General features: G+C 41.2%; 1 non-coding gene across 1 annotated transcript; it reads right to left on the reverse strand.

Moving 5' to 3' along the window:
- Window positions 1-15,581: 15,581 nt before the first annotated feature.
- TRNAC-GCA lies at window positions 15,582-15,653 on the reverse strand. Its single transcript has one exon. It is a non-coding gene; the product is annotated as a tRNA-Cys (tRNA).
- Between the last annotated feature and the right edge of the window lie 5,295 nt (window positions 15,654-20,948).

Below are 20,948 nucleotides of genomic sequence, written 5' to 3' on the forward strand. Positions count from 1 at the left end.
CCTTCTCTGAAGGAGAATTGCCACTTGCTGAATAAGGCATTGATTTGCACCAAGAACTTGCAATCCTCCCTGGTGATTGTCCTGTCCTGGCTTGTCACAAACCCCTTTCAGTATCCTGAGTGGCCACAGACACTGAACACTGAGATCTATTGGGCATTAGAGTCAAATAGCAGAAGTGACCCAGCTACAGAGTCTTCCCCTGTTCTTGGTCCCACTTAATTCTGGCACACAAAGTCTCCAATTTCTCCATATCCTCTCCAACACCTATAAATGGGCTGAGAAAGTACAAACAAATGTAGTATAGGCAATTTCTCCCCATCCCACCAAAGCAAAGAGGCTTATCAAATGCTATGCCTCTCTCTTAGTGTTAATGATGGCTGTGGGAAGGGTTAGGACAATGTTTACTAATTCATCATTCATGTGAGAGGAGTAACCTGACAATCTCCAAACCACTAGATACCCGGAAACCTCACTGAAGTGTCAGGTACATGTTATTTTATGCAATTTTTCTCCCATTCCCTGGCACTCTCGTGTCTTATCAGGGCATCTAGACTACTTTATATTTGGTATTCTCTGGGTCCTAGAAGAATACTATCAATATGTAGGCACACTGTGGTGTCCTATGGGATAATGGCTAAGTTCCCTGTGGACCAAATTGTGGCACTAAGCTACAGTCAATGTAACTCAGGGGTAAGACAGTGAAGATGCACCTAAAAAGCAAAAACAAATAGCCTCTAATGCCTTCTGCTTACTAGTATTGAGACAATATACATTAAATCAATATTTAATTTGGCAGACAGAATTGGGATTACCACATAACTATTCATTATAAACCATCCCCATTCTCTAAAGTCCATCTATTTTCACCACTAAGTGGTAGACACAAATTGACAGGTGTTTGAAATATCCATCCTTGCAACTTTCAACTCTTTAATGGTAGCTCCCATTTCTGAGGCTTCTCCAGGAATGTGGCATTGATTTTCTTTTTCAATTTTTTTTATTGTGGTAAAACACATTTATCATTTTAACTGTAAGTTCGGTGATATTAAATACATTCATAATGCTGTGCAAACACCACAACTATCCATCTCCAAAACTCTTTTCACCTTGCAAAACTGAAACCCTACACCCATTAAATAATAACTTCCCATTTCCTCCTCCTCTGAACCCCTGGCAACCACCATTCTACTTTGACTGACTTTGACTACTCTAAGTAGTTCATGTATGTGGAATAATAAAATATTTGTATTTTTGTGACTGATGTATCTTACTTAGCATAATGTCCTTGAGGTTCATCCAGGTTGTAGCATATGTCAGAATTTCCATCTTTTTAAAGGCTCAGTAGTATTCCATTGTATGCATTTACTATATTTTGCTTATCCATTCATCCATCAATGGACAGTTGGGTTGCTTCCACATTTTAGCTATTGGAAATAACACCACTATAAACATGAGGGAACAAATATCTCTTCAAGACCCTGTTTTCAATTCTTCTGGGTATTACTCAGAAATGAAATGCTTGATCATATAGTAATTCAATGTTTAATTATTATAGGAACCATCATACTGTTTTCCACAGTGGCTTTATCATTTTACATTCCCAAAGATGGTACACAAAGGCTCCAATTTCTCCATATCCTCTCCAACACTTGTTATTTTCTGTTTTTGTAATAGTAGCCATCTTAATGGGTGTGAGGTAGTATTTCATGGTGACATTTCATGCCTTTCTCTAATGATTACTGATGTTCAGTGTCTTCATGTGATTATTGGCCATTTGTATATCTGTTTTGTAGAAATATCTATTCAAGTCCTTTGTCTATTTTTTAATTGGGTTGTTTCGTTGTTGAGTTTTAGGAGTTACATACATACTCTAGATATTAATCCCTTACCAGACTTATAATTTGCAAATATTTTATCCCATTCTGTGAGCTGACTTTTACTCTATGGACAGGTTTTTTGTTTTTTTGTTTTTTGTTTTTTTTCTGAGATGGAGTCTTGCTCTTGTTGCCCAGGCTGGAGTGCAATGGCATGATCTTGGCTCACGGCAACCTCTGCCTCCCGGGTTCAAGTGATTCTCCTGCCTCAGCCTCCCAAGTAGCTGGGATTACAGGCACCTGCCACCAAGCTCGGCTAATTTTTGTATTTTTAATAGAGACAGGGTTTTGCCATGTTGGCCAGGCTGGTCTTGAACTCCTGACTTCATGATCTGCCTGTCTCAGCCTCTCAAAGTGCTGGGATTACAGGCATCAGCCACTGCGCCTGGCCTGGATAGTGTCTTCTGATGCACACAATTTTAAATTTTTCATGCAGCTCAATTTGTCTATTATTTCTTTTGTTGTCTGTACCTTTGTTATCACATCCAAGAAATCACTGCCAAATCTAATGTTGTAAAGTTTTTACCCTATATGTGCTTCTAAGAGTTGTAGTCTTTTAGTTTTACCTTTAGGTATTTGATCCATTTTGAGCTAATTTTTGTATATGATATAATAACAAAGTTAACAACTTCTAGGATATTTCTAGGATATCTATTCTATTCCATTGGTCTACATGTCTATCTTTTTACCATTACCACAATTTTGATTATTATAGCTTTGCAGCAAGTTTTGTCATGAAGTATGAGTCCTCCAACTTTGTTCTTTTTCAAGATCATTATAGCTATTTGGGGTCCCTTGAGATTTCATAGGAACTTTAGGATACATTTTTCCATTTGTGAAAAACAAAAGCTTTTGGGATTTTGATGGGATTTTTGGTGATTTTAATCTACAGATAACTGCATTGTATCTGTAGATTTCTGGGGGTAGTATTAACATCTTAACAATCTATAAACATGGGATGAGTGTTTCCATTTACTTACATCATCTTTAACTACTTTCAGCAAAGTTTTTGTAGTTGTTTTTTTAAAAGCCTAAAACTTCCAAGGCCATGTCTTTGCCACCTTGGTTAATTTCTATTTTTATTCTTTTTGAAACTATTATAAATGGAATTGTTTTCATAATTTCCTTTCCAGATTGCTCATTGTTAGCATATAGAAATGCAAGTGATTATTGTACGTTGGCTTTGTATCCTGCTATTTTGCTGAATTCATTTATTACTTCTAACAGTTTTTTGTGGAATCTTTAGGATCTTCTACATATAGATCATACCACCTTTAAGCAGAGATAGTTTTACTTCTTCCTTTCCAACTTGGATGTCTTTTATTCCTTTTCCATGACTAATTGCTCTGGCTAGAACTTCCAGGACTATGTTGAATAGAAGCAGTGAAAGTGAGCATTCTCTTCTTATTGCTGATCTTAGAGGAAAAGTTTTCAGTCTTTCAATGTTTGATGTAATATGATGTTTGCTGTGGGTTTTTCACATATGGCTTTTATTGTGCTGAAGTAGTTTCCTTCTATTCCTAGTTTGTTGAGTGTTTTTTAAATCATGAAAGGATGCTGAATTTTGTCAAATGCTTTTTCTGCATTAACCAAGATGATCACATGGTTTTTTTCCTTCATTCTGTTAATGTGATTATTATGATTGATTTTCATATGTTGAACCATCCTTGCATTCCGAAAATAATTCCCCCTTTGTCAATTCTGTCATGGTGTATAATCCTTTTAATATGCTGCTGAATTTAATTTGCTAGTATTTTGTTGAGGATATTTGAATTAATGTTCACAAGGAATATTGTATGTAGATTTCTTTTCTCATAGTGTCTTTGTGTGGCTTTCCTAACAAGGGCAATGCTGCCTCATAGAATGAGTTAGGCAATGTTCCCATTTCTTCAACTTTTTGGAAATATTTGAGGACTGGTATTAGTTTTTCCTTACTTGGCAGAATTAACCCATTAAACCAGAAGATTTGGGACTTTTTCTTTGTCAGGAGATTTTCAATTACAGATTCGATCTCCTTACTTGTTACAGTTCTACAGTTCTATATAGATTTTCTATTTCTTTGTGATTTTTGTCTTGGTAGGTTTTGTGTTTCTGTGCATTGATTTTTATCATTTGATAAGGAGAGAGCCTCCAGCCTACCAAATAATTCTTACTCCATGGGCCAGAGTTCTAATATGAAGGTTGTGCCACATTCTATGTATTCCAAACAAGCATTCAAAATATGTGAAAGAGCCATTAGATGAGTTTGGGGGTCCACCAGACCAATGAGGCATATAAAATACAATTCTCATTTGTTCTATAAGGCTCTGTTCTGACAAGAACAGAGAACTGCTGTGGCTTTCCATAGGTGGCTAGAAATTATTGTGAATTCAGATGCAGTATCCAAAATAACTCTAAAAATCTGTGTCTATTACCCTTTCTATAATGAATAGTTTTCCAGGTAAATGGCTGTAGGTGCTTTGGGGGATGCTAAAGGGAAGATTTACATAACATATTTATAATATTATGAAAAGGTGCTATAGACTGAATTTTGTGTTCCCACAAAATGTATATGTTGAAACCCTAACCCTAAGTGGGATGTATTAGGTGGGACCTTTGGCAGGTAATTGGGTTTAGATAGGTTATGAAGGTGGAGACCCCATGATGAGATTAATGTCCTCAAATAATAGTAGTAAAAACAAACAGGCTTCTCCTACTCTACTCTAAACACTCAATACTTCACTTCTGACACGAAATATATGGAGGTTTTTCCTCTACATACCAAGCAATTCTCCAGCAGATACCAACTGGGTATCCTATAATTCAGTAATGAAGTCTTGACACTATTCTACCTGGAGATAGTGTCAGATTTCACATGGTAAGGGTTCAGTCTCATGAGACTGACCCCACTTCATATGTTAACGGGAAGTCCCAGGTTGTGACGTGTGCTTCTGACTGCCAGCTATAAATCAGGATTCCTATGACCCCCTCCTCAGGTTCAATAATTTGCTAGGATGGCTGACAGAAATCAAATAAATAGTTTACTTATGTTTTCCCATTTATTATAAAGGATACAACTCAGCAACAGCCAAATAGAAGAGATGCAAAGGACTGGATATAGGCATAAGCTTCCATGCCCTCTCCAGATGTGCCATCCTCCAGGCACTTACAGGTGTTCAGCAATCCAGAATCTCTCTGAACTCTGTCCTTTGGGGTTTTTATGTAGGCTTCATTACATAGGAATGATTGAGTAAATCATTGTCCATTGGTGACCAACTCAACCTTCAACCCCTCTCCCCTTTCTGGAGGTCAGGGGGTGGGGCTGACAGTTCCCACTCTTCAATGATATAATTGGTCCCCTGGCAATCAATACCCAGTGTGAGGCTATGGAGAGCCCCAAACAACCAGCCATCTTATTAGCATACAAAAAGACACATATTACTTCAGAGATTCCAAGGGTTTTAGGAGCTTTATGCCAGGAAGGGGAAAAGTGGACCGAGTATGTATTTTTAATTTTGTCACAGTCCTTATAAGAAGAGAAAAAGACTAGAGCTCGCTCTCTCTGCCAGGTGAGGATGCAGCAAGAAAGTGTCCCTCTGTAAGCCAAGAGAGGGCCCACATCAAGAACTGAATTGGCCAGCACCTTTGTTACTAGAAAAAGATCCCAATCCAGACCCCAAGAAATGGTTTTTGGCTCTCACACAAGAAAGAATTCAGGGTGAGTCCACAGAGTAAAGTGAAAGTGAGTTTCTCAGAGAAGGAAGAAACAAAACAAAAGAATGGCTACTTCATAGGCAGAGCAACCCAAGGGCTGCTGGTTGGTTATTTTTATGGTTTTTATTGATTATATGCTAAACAAGGGATGAATTATTCATGAGTTTTCCAAAAGAGGGGGTGGGCAATTCTCAGAACTAAGGGTTTCTCCCCTTTTTAAACAATATAGGGTAATTTCCAGACATTGCCATAGCATTTGTAAACTGTGATGATGCTAGTGGGAGTGTCTTTCAACATGCTAATGCATTATAATTAGCATATAATGAGCAGTGAGGACCACCAGTGGTCACTTTCATTACTATTTTAGTTTTGGCAGGTTTTGGCTGGCTTCTTCACTGCATTCTGTTTTGTAAACAGGGTCTCTGCGACTTGTATCTTGTGCTGACCTCCTCTCTCATCCTTTGATAAGAATTCCCAGGAATGCAGCCCAGCAGTTCTCAGCCTCATTTTACCCAGCCCCCATTCAAGAGTCACTCGGGTTTGAACTCCTCTGACATATTTCCCCCTCTCCCTTTTATAAGGGAACCTTTAATTTTAAGGGTTGCAGAGGGATGAAGATCCATATTCTGTAGCTTCTTCAAGCTGAATAGGGGTGGTAGTACTTCTTCCTATTAGGTCTCTTGTATTCAGAGTAGGGAGGAATTCAGTCAGAAAGCATCAGTATGGAGAAAGGTATTCATAACTCTGAATCCCAACAAAATATGATATTTGGAAGCTTACTAAGTGTTCAATTTAAGAAAACATCGACTAAGATTATCCTGCATTCTTATACAAAGAGTAAAGCAGTAATATAAGTCAATAAGAAGGCTTTTCATGAACTGGAAAATTGTTGGAACCAAGCTGATACAAAGTTGCCAGCCAATTCTAATATATGCCCAGAATAAGAATACTGATTCAGATTTTACATTACCCATCCTTCTTGTTTCCTCTGAGCAGCAGCCAGAAATCACTGATTGATTCACAGGAATAAGCAGGGTCAGTCTTAATTGCAAAAAGACCTCAAAAACAATAGATGAAACTAGAATCTAATAAGAAGTGTATCATAGTTTTTGAAACATAGTTTTTCTTTATCTAGTCCCCATTTTTATTTGTAAAAAATCATGGCAAGACTGATTCGTTTGCAAAATAAGTTTTAGTCTTATTATACTTGGGCTGATTATTTGTATAAAGAACAGCAAGAATAATTATTTGCCATATATGCTCTTTTTAAATTGACTTTGGTAGAGCTTTGATCCATTAAAAAAGAAAAAAAAAGGGAAATCTCCTATCAGACTTTTTAAAGCCATGAGCACAACCATGGGTTTGTGTCTGCAAGTACCCGCATGAGTTGGGTAAATTCTCCTTCTCTTGAGGTACCAAAATAACTTGGGGGCTGCTGAGCCTGTCAGAAAGTGACATTCTTTACTCACTACAGGTCAGGAAACTTGTACAGGGATTTCATATGCAAAGTATGAGACCAGTTTTCCCAAGGGGCTTTTACTGGCTCTGTAAGCCAACTTTGAATCCTTAAAGCAGTATGTTTGTATCTGAAAGCACGCCACTCCAGTCAAAGCCTTGTAAAATAACCAGTGTCTCCAATTGTGTCCTGTTATAAAAGAAAACAGATTCTTACAGTCCTTATGTAAAAAACTACATTGTCATACACTGAAGGTTTTAACATGAAGTTTATCCTGTCTAACTTAAAACAATATTTTAACCCTCTCAACTAGGCAAAACAACAATGACAACAACCCACGTTCCTATGCCTTACTATAATCTTTCACCAAAAACACGTTTTACTTTCCTGACACACCTTGCATGTAAAACTATTTCTCTAGTAGTCTTAATTATATATGTTACAATGTTTACTCTTAGCAACTTTTATTTTTGGTGAGAAACCTGTTAAGTAAGCAATTTCCATTATGTAAAAGGTGTGGAGCCCAGGACACCAGACAGAAGTGCAGAAAAAATCTGACTCTTTCCATCCCATAGTTTGCATGGCCAACTCCACATGTCCCCAGGCCTTAGCTAGAATTTAATGGGTCCAAAGCAGGAAGTTGAACAATTATCAAAAGTCAAAGAAGTCATTTACGTAGCTTAGTAAACACAGTACATGACCTGCCTAATCTAGACCAAATATCTAAATTTTGAAGACATTTTAATTTTACCAATAATTTTTAAAACTCTTTATTTCCTAAAGATTACTAAAGGCACGTGAACTAAAAGGCATCAAATTTTCTATTTTTCTAACAAGATATTTGATTTTGTGCTTATTATTTTTAAGCCAATTAATCAGAGCTCTTTCATATTTTTAATAGTAAAACATCACACACAACACATAAATACGTAGACAGACAGACATAAGCAGATCTGGTATTGTTTCAAAGCTTTTCTTTCCTATTTTCTTTTTTTTTTTTTTTCTTTTGAGACGGAGTCTTGCTCTGTCGCCCGAGCTGGAGTGCAGTGGCCAGATCTCAGCTCACTGCAAGCTCCGCCTCCCGGGTTTACGCCATTCTCCTGCCTCAGCCTCCGGAGTAGCTGGGACTACAGGCGCCCGCCACCTCGCCCGGCTAGTTTTTTTGTATTTTTAGTAGAGACGGGGTTTCACCGTGTTAGCCAGGATGGTCTCGATCTCCTGACCTCGTGATCCGCCCGTCTCGGCCTCCCAAAGTGCTGGGATTACAGGCTTGAGCCACCGCGCCCGGCCTTCTTTCCTATTTTCATGCTGAATTCTGGGTCCCCAAAAAGAGGGAAGTGCTACAGGACCAGAAAGCGCAATGCTTTTAGTATGCATTTTACTTCCAAGCCATTCCCCTGAAGCTGGTGGGCAACCCAAAGCCAAGCAGCCTATCTCCTATAGAATTTTTACCTCTCTGGGGCTGGGGGTGGGGGGAAAGGTTTTCATGCTTTCCAGGCGGCCAAAAGTATGCTTCTCAGATCCAAACATGCAAAGAGCCAAGTATCCCCCCATAACTGCCATTATCCATCTCGAAAAGTATATTTTCTACCTAGCTATTACACACCAAAACTAAAAGCTCTCTCATAGTGCAAAGTAATTTCTGATACCCCCAAAAGTAAAAAAAAAAAAAATGCTAGGTAGCACAATGCAAAACAGAACAGAGCTTTAGATTTTGAGAAGCATCTATCCACTTTCAATTTCTGGGGTTCCAAGAGGAAACTAGAGGCTTTTCCAAAAACAGGGACTGTGGCACTCCTCTGTTTTTCCCAAGGAGTCCCAGGCTGTTAGAAATTATCTTAGTTCCCTTCATATGAGCATCAAGAGTGGCAAGACGACAAAATGGAGAAAAATAATTCAGTGTACTCAGAAAAAAAAAAAAAAAAACCCTTTTTTCAGAAAAACAAGATCCAAGAAAAGAAGAAAACATAAATGCCTCTTAAATATATGTGTAGCTTGGATATCTGTTTTTTAATTAAGCTGACTTTTAACCAAATCTCTTATTCCCAGACTCCATCCAGGACAAAGAGTCAATATTTCTGGCTTTTCAATTTTACTAAAGGTAACCTCTGAGGTGAAACCAATAAACCTAACTAAGGTATTTAAGTTATACCATAAGTTATGACTTAACTATGGTATACAAGATATTTTGTAAGAAGTGGTAAGCAGTTTTTACAAGATCTAGAATCTCCAAAGGTAGCTCAGAGAAAAGAAAATTCAAGATAGGAAGTTAGAAGTTGTTCACACATGGGAAAATAATCAATAAATGACAAAAATCACACACATAGGCCGGGCACAGTGGCTCATGCCTGTAATCCCAACACTTTGGTAGGCGGAGGCGGGCGGATCACCTGAGGTCGGGAGTTCAAGATCAGCCTGATCCCATCTCTGCTAAAAATAGAAAATTAGCTGGGCGTGGTGGCACATGGCTGTAATCCCAGCTACTTGGGAGGCTGAGGCAGGAGAATCACTTGAACCCAGGAGGCGGAGGTTGCAGTGAGTCAAGATCGCTCCATTGCACTCCAGCCTGGGCAACAAAAGTGAAACTCACCCTCAAAAAAAAAAAAAAAAAAAAAGAAAGGAAAAGAAAAAGAGAAAAAAAAGTCACACATGTATCAAACCAGAAACGACTCATTCCCTAAGCTGGGAGTTGAACCTGGGATACCACTGTGAAAAGACAAAGCCTTAGCTACTGAGCTACAGCATTAGATTGTTTCTAGTGTTCTTTCCAGAAGGAGCCTAGAGCAGCCAATCTTGAGCTTGCAAAGGTTTTTTACTGTTCAAGATAATTTTTAGGGCTAACTATGACATAAACCCCCCAAATCTCATCCTCCAGTTGGTGGAAGTCAAAAGAAAGTACTTCCACATAGTCACAAGGTCAAGCTCCCAAGGACATAAAACAAAACCAGAGGAAAATCTCATCCAGTTTTTGTTTCAGGGACCTGCAGCAAAGTCTGTAACTGACCAGTTTGCTAGGTTGGCTTGAACAGTGGGCTTCGGTCCTACACCCACATTTTATCCTTTGGATCCCTTTTTATGATAGAACACAGACAAATTCATAGCACAAAGTACACCAGATTTGCTACAGCCTAAGAATAGCTTCACAAACCCTTTTTCCCATTAATCAAAACCTTGCAGAGGAGACAGTGACTTTTATCATTCATTCAACTGGTTTACATAGAAAGAGAGAGTCCAGAAGTCTGATTGGTAAGAAATTCTTGCCCTATTGCCAGCATGCTAGATTTCCGGGTTCCCTTTCTCTAAGTGGCTTTGATGGACTTGCTTGTTGCACCATGGCTATGGGGGTTAGGAACCATAGGCAAAAAGCCTCTCAATTTTGCAAGACGCCGCCCAACTGGCTGGATAGGGAAACCAAATGAACATTTTCCTTTCCAGTTGCAGCAAAATACGTGTGAAAAAACACAGACCGGTGGCTCAAGCCTGTAATCCCAGCACTTTGGGAGGCCGAGACGGGTGGATCACGAGGTCAGGAGATCGAGACCATCCTGGCCTACACGGTGAAACCCTGTCTCTACTAAAAAATACAAAAAACTAGCTGGGCGAGGTGGCGGGCGCCTGTAGTCCCAGCTACTCGGGAGGCTGAGGCAGGAGAATGGCGTGAACGCAGGAGGCAGAGCTTGCAGTGAGCCGAGATTGCACCACTGCACTCCAGCCTGGGTGACAGAGCGAGACTCCGTCTCAAAAAAAAAAAAAAAAAGGAAAAAAAAAAGAAAAAACACAGACACTAGCCACCCTGCTCAGTCCCCCAAATCAACCTAGCAAGGCTCAAACTTGCCCCCATTGGTCCATGTTGTCTTTGATCCACTCAAAGTGGAGTGGAATGATCTCTAACTAGGAGTTTCAACACGTGGTCTCTGGGCAAGATGGAACAGCGACAGTCGCCCTGAGAGAAAGAAAAGATAAAAAGGGAAAGGCGAGACAGAGAGAGGGAGGAAAGGGAAAGGAAGAAAGTGCTGCTTGCAGTGAGGCAGAGGAGGTGAGGAGCTCAGGAAGGCTAGAGAAAGACCCACTCATCGCAGCTATACTGAATCAAAAGTTCAGGAAGCTGCTTATCAGTCATGAAGGAATCTTTCCCAGTAGTTCCATCAGCTCTCAAGTTTCCCCGTTTCGGGAGAAAAAAGCTCCCCGTGCCTCGTGATCCTGCATATGCTCAGTCCTGTCACCCACAGCTGTTAGCAAAGAGTGCAAGGTGAATTAATCCAAAGAGAATAGCAATTAACATCCTGTAGAACCAAATCCATCCTTTATTTTTGAGACAGGGTCTCACTCTATCACCCAGGATGGAGTGCAAGTGGTGCAACTACATCTCACTGCACCCTCAACTTCTCAGGCTCAGATAATTCTCCTACCTCAGCCTCGCAAGTAGCTGGGACCACAGGCATGCACCACCACACCTGGCTAACTTTTTTTTTTTTTGGTAGAGATGGGGTTTCACCATCTTTCCCAGGCTAGTCTCAAACTCCTGGTCTCAAGATATCTGCCTACCTCACCTTCCCGAAGTGCTGGTATTACAGATACGAGCCACCATGCTCAGCCTGAATTCATTTTTAACCAGGAGGGGCCTTACCAAGGGGGACCACACAGGGTATCTTCCAACATTGCCATGGCATTTGTAAACTGTCATGGTGCTGGTGGGAGTGTCTCTTAGCATGCTAATGCATGATTAACATATAGTGAACAGTGAGGACCACCAAAGGTCACTTTCATCGTCATTTTGGTTTTGGTGGGTTTTGGCCAGCTTCTTGACTACATCCTGTTCTATCAGCAGGGTCCTTATGACCTATTATCTTGTGTCAACCTCCTATCTCATCTTGTGACTAAGAATGCCCAGCCTCCTGGGATTGTAGCTCAGCAGGTCTCAGTCTCTTTTTACCTAGCCTGTATTCAAGATGGAGTCACTCTGGTTTGAATGCCTCTGACACCTTGATCTTAAACTTCCCAGCCATCACAACTGTAAGGAATAAAGTCCTATCATTTAAGCCACTCAATCTATGGGATTTTTGTTACAGCAGTCTGAAGTAAGACACAAGGACTCCCTCGAGTTTACCCAAGATCCTCTTTATTCCAGGAAAATTGAGTCTGGGAATGAACTCAGTTTAGGCAATTTGGTCAGAGGCAAAGATTTTCCACTTCGTTGGCTCTTGTCTAACCTCTATTCACCATACCTGGGATTAACTACAAGTAGGATTCTAGTGGCAGGACCAGGACAAGGGGGACCCCAGGTAACCATGCAGGTTCCCCCTTTTTTCTTTTTTCATTTCTAAGGACTTGTTGACCTAGAGAAATAAGATGAGTCACAAAATATAATATTAAGTTTACTTGAGCCAAAGTGAGCACAGCTGTCCAGGAAATGCTTCCAAGTTGCCTTGGGATATGCTCCATTTTTTGTAATAAGCAGGGTTTTTTTTGTTTTGTTTTGTTTTGTTTTTTTGAGATGGAGTTTCGTTCTTTTGCCCAGGCTGGAGTACAATGGCGTGATCTCAGCTCACAACCTCCACCTCCAGGTTCAAGCGATTCTGCTGCCTCAGCCTTTTGAGTAGCTGGGATGACAGGCATACGCCACTACACCTGGATAATTTTGATTTTAGTTGAGACGGGGTTTCTCCATGTTGGTCAGGGTGGTCTTGAATTCACGACCTCAGGTGATCCGCCCGCCTCAGCCTCCCGAAGTGCTGGGATTACAGGCGTGAGCTACCAAACAAGCAGGTTTTTAAAGGTGAAGGGAATAAGGAGTGGACTGATAGAAAAATTGTTTGACAGGAATTCTCATCGGTTTACAGAAATAACATTGATAAGTGATTGGCTATAAACTGTTGAACTATTGGGTATGAGTTAGGGTGTCCAGCCTATGGCATTGTTAGGTTAACTTATGGCTGGTTCACATCAGTCAGTCTAGAACCCACATAGTAAGTGGCTTCAAGTGCTGGCATTACAAGCATGAGCCACTGCACCTAGACAATGCAAGCTTTTTAAAAATAGCAACATTCATCCATTTATGAGGGCAGAGGCCTCATGACCTGAACACCTCCCATTAGGCCCCACCTCCCACACTGTTGCATTGGGGATTAAGTTTCCAGTACATGAATTTTGGGAGACACATGCAGACCATTGCAAATACCAAGAGATTTACCTGCCCTACTCCACAGTGCTTCATGCTGTTCTATAGTAACTTAGTACACCAAAACCAAAGTGCCCCACATGGGCACTTCATTCCAAGTGACTCATGTGATATTCAGATATTTTGTTACTGTGTATCAATGACTGCCAGGTTCTAATTCCTGAATAGCCAGATGCTCACTGCTTTGGGTCCCAATAAAAGCACGTATGCAGTACCATATTTCTCTTACTTTCTTCACCCCACTCCTAGTACTAGTTTTCATACTCTCAGCATTCTGTCTCAAAAATAGAAACTGGCAACGGCTACTTGAATCAAATAAGGCAGTTACTGGCAGGATGTCAGAAAAAACCTTACAGCACTAAAGGAAACCTAGAGATCTACACTCAGAAAATGGCTAGGACTAAAAGGCAGCCAAGTGGTCTGAATAATTTACCCCCACACAACATCCTGGTTAGGGAGCTGATAATACCCCCACTGAAAGCTGGCTGCAGCCACCAGCCCCGCTGCCAATGACAGCTCAGCATTCCCTGGAGTGCATTCCAAACTCTTCCTGCTTCCATGTACCTCATTCCACATTCCAAGTCTCACATGTACATGTGACTGGGCAGGCTTAGGGCACTTCTAGGGCCTACGGGAAGAAAAAAATCTGGTACTTTTGGCTTTTGTAGTGTAGTTAGGTCCTGGTTTCTACTCAGAGTCACATATAGATTTGGATTTCCCTCAAACATAGAAAAGAATTTCATATGTTGGGGGTGTAAAAAAGACAACTACAAATACCTTCCACAAGCAATGTAAGTGGGACTGAGTCTAAGCCAGAATAAAAAATCGTGAAAATTGCTTGAGGCTGCCAGAGCCTGGGGTGGTTTTCTGGTAAAGGCCTCATCTGCTTCTTGTCTCTCTCTTTGCAGGAAGATGCAGTCTAGCTAGAATGCTAACTCGAAGCCTGAGTAAGATGACAGCAAGTCCACACAGTGGAATAATATTCAGCAATAATAAGAAATGAATTACCAAGCCACAAAAAGACATAGAAAGACCTTAAATGCTTATTGTTAGTGAAAGAAGCCAATCCCAAAAGGCCACATAGTGTATGATTCCAACTGTAAACACTCTGGAAAAGGCAAAAGACAGAGATAGTGAAAAGGTCAGTGGTTGCCGGGGGTTTGTGGGGAGGGAGGGATGAACAGGCAAGGCATTGGGGTGGGGGGGTTTCAGGACAAGGAAGCACTTCTGTATGATACTGTAATAGTGGATACAAGACATTATGCATGTGTCAAAACCCATAAAACTGTGCAGTGCAAAGAGTGAACCCTGATGTGAACTATAGATGTCAGGTAATGATAATGTATCAATATTCGTTCCTTAATTTTAACAAATGTACCACACTAATCCAAGATGTTAATGAAGGGGAAATGGGTGGGAGGGAACTGTCTGTACTTTATGCTTTCTGTACTTTCTGTACCTTTTTCTGTAAACCTAAAACTGCTCTGAAAAATAAAATCTTAATTTAAAAAAATGACAGCCGGTTGGGGCTACCTGGATTATGAATCAAAGACCATGTGATCTGTGTTCAAATGATTGATCTATGAGCCATTGCTCTCTAACAACCGCCTTTTCACCCAGTACTGATATCCAGAGCTCTCACACAGTAAGTCACCGACATTTTCGTGGTCTTCCATGAAACCTAGGAGGTCTCCATGGCAGACAGACACCTTTCCTACCAGTTTCCTTCCTATCCTCTCCCTCCTCTGCCCACCTGGCAGCTGTCTGCACCTGTGGCTCTCAATCCCCTGCAGAGGACATGAGCTTTGATAGTCAGGCCAGTTTGGGTGAAATGTCCTTTAGAACCATCCAGCATAGTTTTCCCCCAAATGTCCCTGTCAGAATCATCTAGTGTGTGCTGGGTGGGAGGAGGCAGGAGGAAGAGTGGAGGTACGCGTTGCTTTTAAAACGAAATATCCAGTGCTCTCCTCAGACCTACACATCGCAGCCTCGCGCTGAGGTTCAGGTACTCTGCGCAGGAGCAGCGCCCAGGCGGTTCTGGTGCCGTCAGGCTTCATTCAACCTGCTCCCCCGACTTCCTGCCTGTTTCTCCCTTGGAAAGATAAATAGTAAACGAGAGCTCCCAAAACACAAATGGCCACCCTGGGTCATGATGAAAGCCTCCCATAGCCATTTCCTGAGCCAGATTACCTTTGAGCCTCCTTCGCTCCTTTTCCTTCCTCTTCCCCTCCCAGTCCACAAGCCACTTGGATGAAATTAGTCACCTAATATGGCCAATTTAAACACCTAAAAACTCACCTAATATGTGGGATGATGGTTACTTGAGTGGACTCAGAATGGTCGAGTTCATAGGGTATCCTAAAGCAGAAAGAAAATCAGCAGGGGGCACCCGGATTTGAACCGGGGACCTCTTGATCTGCAGTCAAATGCTCTACCCCTGAGCTATACCCCCACGGCCCACACAGTTTCCAGCTGGCATTATTTCACAATGTTGCAATGCTCGGGTGTCCTATACTGCACAGCAATCCTCGTTCACTCCCACTGAGCCCGGAGGATCTGCTGGCTGCATCCCTCACACCCACGCCTTCTGCCCTCATTTCCCCCGCGGCTGTTTTCTCCTGGTGGGATGATTCCTCCGCAGGCTCTTGCAGTCGTCGCTGCCTTTTCTTCCATCTGTGTGAAATCAGTTATCGCTCGCCCATCTGCTTTTTGTCCTGTGGGTTTATACCTTTTTAAAAATCGCTTTCTTTTAATTAGGAAAATATTCTTATTTTTAAAAGTTGTATAGTTCAGTAAAATCTTCACATAAACAAAATAAAATAGATACAACGTTACCGTATTTTAGTAGGAAAAAAGTTTTATAAAAAAACTCTAACCATAACTTAAATTCCACGACCTCAAATCTAACATGTGCTGTTATGCATAGCTTTAAAAAATTAATATTCTCAGATTAAATCCAGGATGGTCACAATTACTAAGAATTTGTTTTGTTTTTATTTTTCATTTTAATTGTATTTTTATTATTTTCTTTTTACTTCCTTTACTTGTAACATTTCCCTCCTCGAGAAGGATTTGTTCAAAATGTACAGTTTTCTCCTTTTTAAATTATGTAATTTCGGCTGGGCGTGGTGGCTCACACACCTGTAATCCCAGCATTTGGGAAAGCCGAGGCGGGTGGATCACCTGAGGTCAGAAGTTCAAGACCAGCCTGGCCAACATGGTGAACCCCTGTCTCTACTAAAAATACAAAAAATTAGCCGGGAGTGGTGGCTGGCGCCTGTAATCCCAACTACTCGGGAGGCTGAGGCAAGAGAATCGTTTGCACCGGGAGGCAGAGGTTGCAGTGAGCTGAGATGGCGCCACTGCACTCCAGCCTGGGAGACAGAGGAAAACTCCGTCTCAAAAATAAATACATACATACATACATACATAGAGTAATTTCTTCCTTTACTACTTGTGTGTTAGTAAAAAAAAAAAAAAAAAAAGTTTACGGCGTGGTACCCTTTGGCTGTCAGGGCCTTCGAACCATGTCATTTCAAAATAAAATAATGTCATGATGCTTTGATGAGCTGAAAAGTTGAATAATAAAGTTGTGTTACTCACACTGTACTGTTAGGAAAAGCTTTTTGAGGAAGAAAAATAACCTCCGACCTAGAATCCTGAACCCAGGTAAACCGACAACCAAACGCGCGGGCGAAATAAAGCCGTTTCAGATGCACACCACCTAGGCGCGTGTATTAGAGCGGAGACTCCCTGAAGGAGCAGCCAGGGAGAGCCAAGGGGAAGCCGGGGACGCCCCGCGCCGCCGCAGCCTCCCCTGTCCCCGGCGGAAGGCACCTTTGGGTCACTAGGTCCTTCCTTGCGAAGCCCGCAGGCATCTCCAGCCCCGCGCAACCCTGAGCGCTCCCGTCGCCACCCACCGAGGCACAGGCGCCTTCTCCATGAGCCGGGCCCCAGGCACGGCCACTCAGCTCTGCAACAGCCCTACGCGACCCCAGCCCGCCCTCGCCGCCGCACCCTGGGGAGCCACCTGTAGGCGTCGGAGCCGCTGTCACAGCCCCCACCAGCTCCGGCGCTGGCATTACAGGCGTGAGCCACCGCGCCCATCCCCCTATCACTTGTTATTCCCTTGCTCAGTTTTCCTAACAGTCCTTATTAGGTCTGCATTAGAGTAATATCGATTTTTGTTAATGATCCTCTCCCTCCCTAGGATAGAAGCCCCATGAAGGCATACACTTCATCTGTCTTGTTCTATGTTCCCGGTGCTTACTCACCAATCAAAAGTATTTGTTGAATAAATGGATGAATAAACAGTAAACAAAGAAAGAAATAATTACGTAGATAAATTTAAACATAAATGTTATGTATAAAATGATAAATAACTACAGTTTCTCGGGTTTAAGAACATGTGGTGGAGAAAGGGTGTAATATGCCAGGTAATAATACAAGAAATATGAGCGTTCTGAGGGAAGTTAAAATACTCCAAATTCCCTATCTTAGTTTACAAGTGAGAAAATATATTATCAGAAAAATTGGGCCAGGCACAGTGGCTCACGCCTGTAATCCCAGCACTTTGGGAGGCTGAGGCGGGTGGATCACCTGAGGTCAGGAGTTCTAAACCAGCTTGACCAACATGGAGAAACCCCATCTCTACTAAAAATACAAAATTAGCCGGGTGTGGTGGTGCATGCCTGTAATGCCAGCTACTAGGGAGGCTGAAGTAGGAGAATCGCTTGAACCCGGGAGACGGAGGTTGCAGTGAGCTGAGATGGGGTCATTGCACTCTAGCCTGGGCAACAAGAGCGAAACTCACTCTCAAAAAAAAAAAAAGAAAAAGAAAAAAGAAAGGAAGAAAGAAAGAAAAATTAAGTATACACATTAAAAAGTACTGGGTAACCACTAAAAAATAAAATAAAATAAAAATACATAACTTACAAACCTGTAGGGATGGGAGTAGATTTTTTTTTTTTTTTTTTTTTTTTTTTGAGACGGAGTCTCGCTCTGTCTCCCAGGCTGGAGTGCAGTGGCACAGTCTTGGCTCACTGCAAGCTCCGCCTCCCGGGTTCACGCCATTCTCCTGCCTCAGCCTCCCGAGTAGCTGGGACTACAGGCGCCCGCCACCTCCCCTGGCTAGTTTTTTGTATTTTTTAGTAGAGATGGGGTTTCACCGTGTAGGCCAGGATGGTCTCGATCTCCTGACCTCGTGATCCGCCCGTCTTGGCCTCCCTAAGTGCTGGGATTACAGGCTTGAGCCACGGTGCCCGGCTGGGAGTAGATTTTTTTTTAAGTAATCCAAAACAAAATAGTAAGAAGGATGAAGAAGAAGGTATAGAAGGTAGAAGAAGGAAAAAAGAAAATAAGAAAATGAAAAAGGCAAAATGATAGGAATAAGTTTAAATCTATTAGTCATCACAAAAAAATTGATGAATTAAACTCAAATATATCCACAGCTAGCCATTCATAAGAGATTTTCTCAAAACATAAAAATAAAGGTTAAAAATAAAGTAACTGAAAATGACTGACCAAGAAAAGATATCAGAATATTTATATCAGAAATAAAAATTTATAGCAAAAAAATCATTAATGGAAACAGAGATTTTGCATTATAATAAAAGAAAAAAATCCTTCAAGGTATAACAATCATGCCAAGTCTTGAACTATCTAAAGCAAAAATTGACAAAATTACTCAAAAACATTATAAATCCCCAATCAGAGATTTCTATACGACTCTGTCAGAAACAGATCAAATAGGTGAAAATATGAGTAAGGCTAAAGGATATTTTAAAAAATAAATAATGAAATTACCAAGAATATATGTATAAATATGTTAAAATCTCTCTTGCCCTCTCTAGAGGACAAGAAAGATGAGAGAGAGAGAGAACCACAATCAACAAACACAGCAAATAGACTGTTAGAGCCCTCACAGAATGTTTACAAAAACTGAGCAAACACTAAGATAGAAAATAAGTCTTTAAAAATGTCTGCCAGGCACAGTAGTGCAACCCTGTAATCAATCCCAGCACTTTGGGAGGCCACAGCAGGAGGATCACTCGACCCCAGGAGTTTGAGACCAGCCTGGGCAACATGGCAAGACCTACAACAAAAACACAAAAACTAGCTGGGCTTGGTGGCACGGACCTGTAGTCCCAGCTACTTGGGAGGCTGAGGAGGGAGGATCACTCAAGCCTAGGAGTTACAGGCTGCAGTAAGCCATGACTGCACCACTGCACTCCTGCCTGGGCAGCAGAGTAATAACCTATCTCAAAAAAATAAATAAATAAAACATCTAAGGAATCACTATTGTATGACCACAATGCAGAAACATCAGGAAACTCTAATAATATAAAAACGCCACATATGTTCAGAAACACACTACCAAAAAATGACAATGTAAACATAACAAAACACTGTATATGAAAGATTTCTTTAATGCAGCATTCAAATAGATATGCTTGAAGATGAAAGAATATTCATGAGCTGATCATTCAACATAAGATTATAGAAAAATAACAATAAAGCCTAAAAATACTAGGAAGGAAATTTAAAAGATACAAGGAGAAAAAAAGATACAAATCAAGAAAACAACAGAGAAAAACAAATCCAAGAGTTAGTTATTGAAACAAATCATAAATTAGACAAAGCTCTGGCTAAACTGATCAAGAAAAAGACAACATACAAATGAAAAACAAGAAGAGGCCAAGCGTGGTGGCTCATGCCGGTAATCCCAGCACTTTAGGAGGCTGAGGCGGGTGGATCACAAGGTCAAGAGATCCAGACCATCCTGGCCAACATGGTGAAACCTCGTCTATACTAAAAATAAAAAAAGTAGCTGGGCATGGTGGTACGTGCCTGTAATCCCAGCTACTCCAGAGGCTGAGGGAGGAGAATCGCTTGAACCCAGGAGGCGGAGGTTGCAGTGAGCTGACATTGCGCCACTGCACTCCAGCCTGGTGACAGAGCAAGACTCCGTCTCAAAAAAAAAAAAAAAAAAGGAGAAAGGAAAAGGGATACAAATACAGATAATGGAGAAATGCAAAAAACCATGAGCTACTATAAACAAGTTTATAACAACAATTAAATATGTATAACTATAAAATTATTACATAATTTCATCTTATGTACTCAGATGAAATTTATATCTTTTAAATAAATTTAATAAATGGTCAAAAATTTCATTTAAAAATGGACAAAACAAAGACAGCTTTACAGACGATTTCTACAAAACTTTTGTGAACAAATGTGAACCTGGGCTGGGTGCAGTGGCTCACACCTGTAATCCCTGAACTTCGGGAGACTGATGGAGGTGGATGGCTTGAGTCCAGGAGTTCAAGACCAGTCTGGGCAACATAACAGGACCCTGTATTTACTAAAACTATAAAAACTTAGCCAGGCATGCTGGTGCACACTATGGTCCCAGCTACTCTGGAGGCTGAGGCAGGAGGATAGCTTGAGCCCTGAGAGGTGGAGGTTACAGGGAGTCATGATCACACCACTGCACTTCAGTATGGGTGACAGTGAGACCTGTCTCAACAAGAAACAAAACAAAAACAAAAACATCAAATGTGAACCTGAAACAGCCAAACTTCAAGATGGATCCTGAGTGGCTAACTGGAACTAAATTTAACACAGAGCCAAGCCACCATTTGCCGACTAGGGGGTCATGCAAAACCCTTAGCTTTTCTCCCAAAGCCCACATCTTTTTATCTTTGTGGCTTTTCTCCCAAAAGCCCACATCTTTTTATCTTTG

The sequence above is a fragment of the Piliocolobus tephrosceles genome, chromosome 8 (genome assembly GCF_002776525.5).
Source record: "Piliocolobus tephrosceles isolate RC106 chromosome 8, ASM277652v3, whole genome shotgun sequence".
In the NCBI taxonomy this organism is placed as follows: domain Eukaryota; kingdom Metazoa; phylum Chordata; class Mammalia; order Primates; family Cercopithecidae; genus Piliocolobus; species Piliocolobus tephrosceles.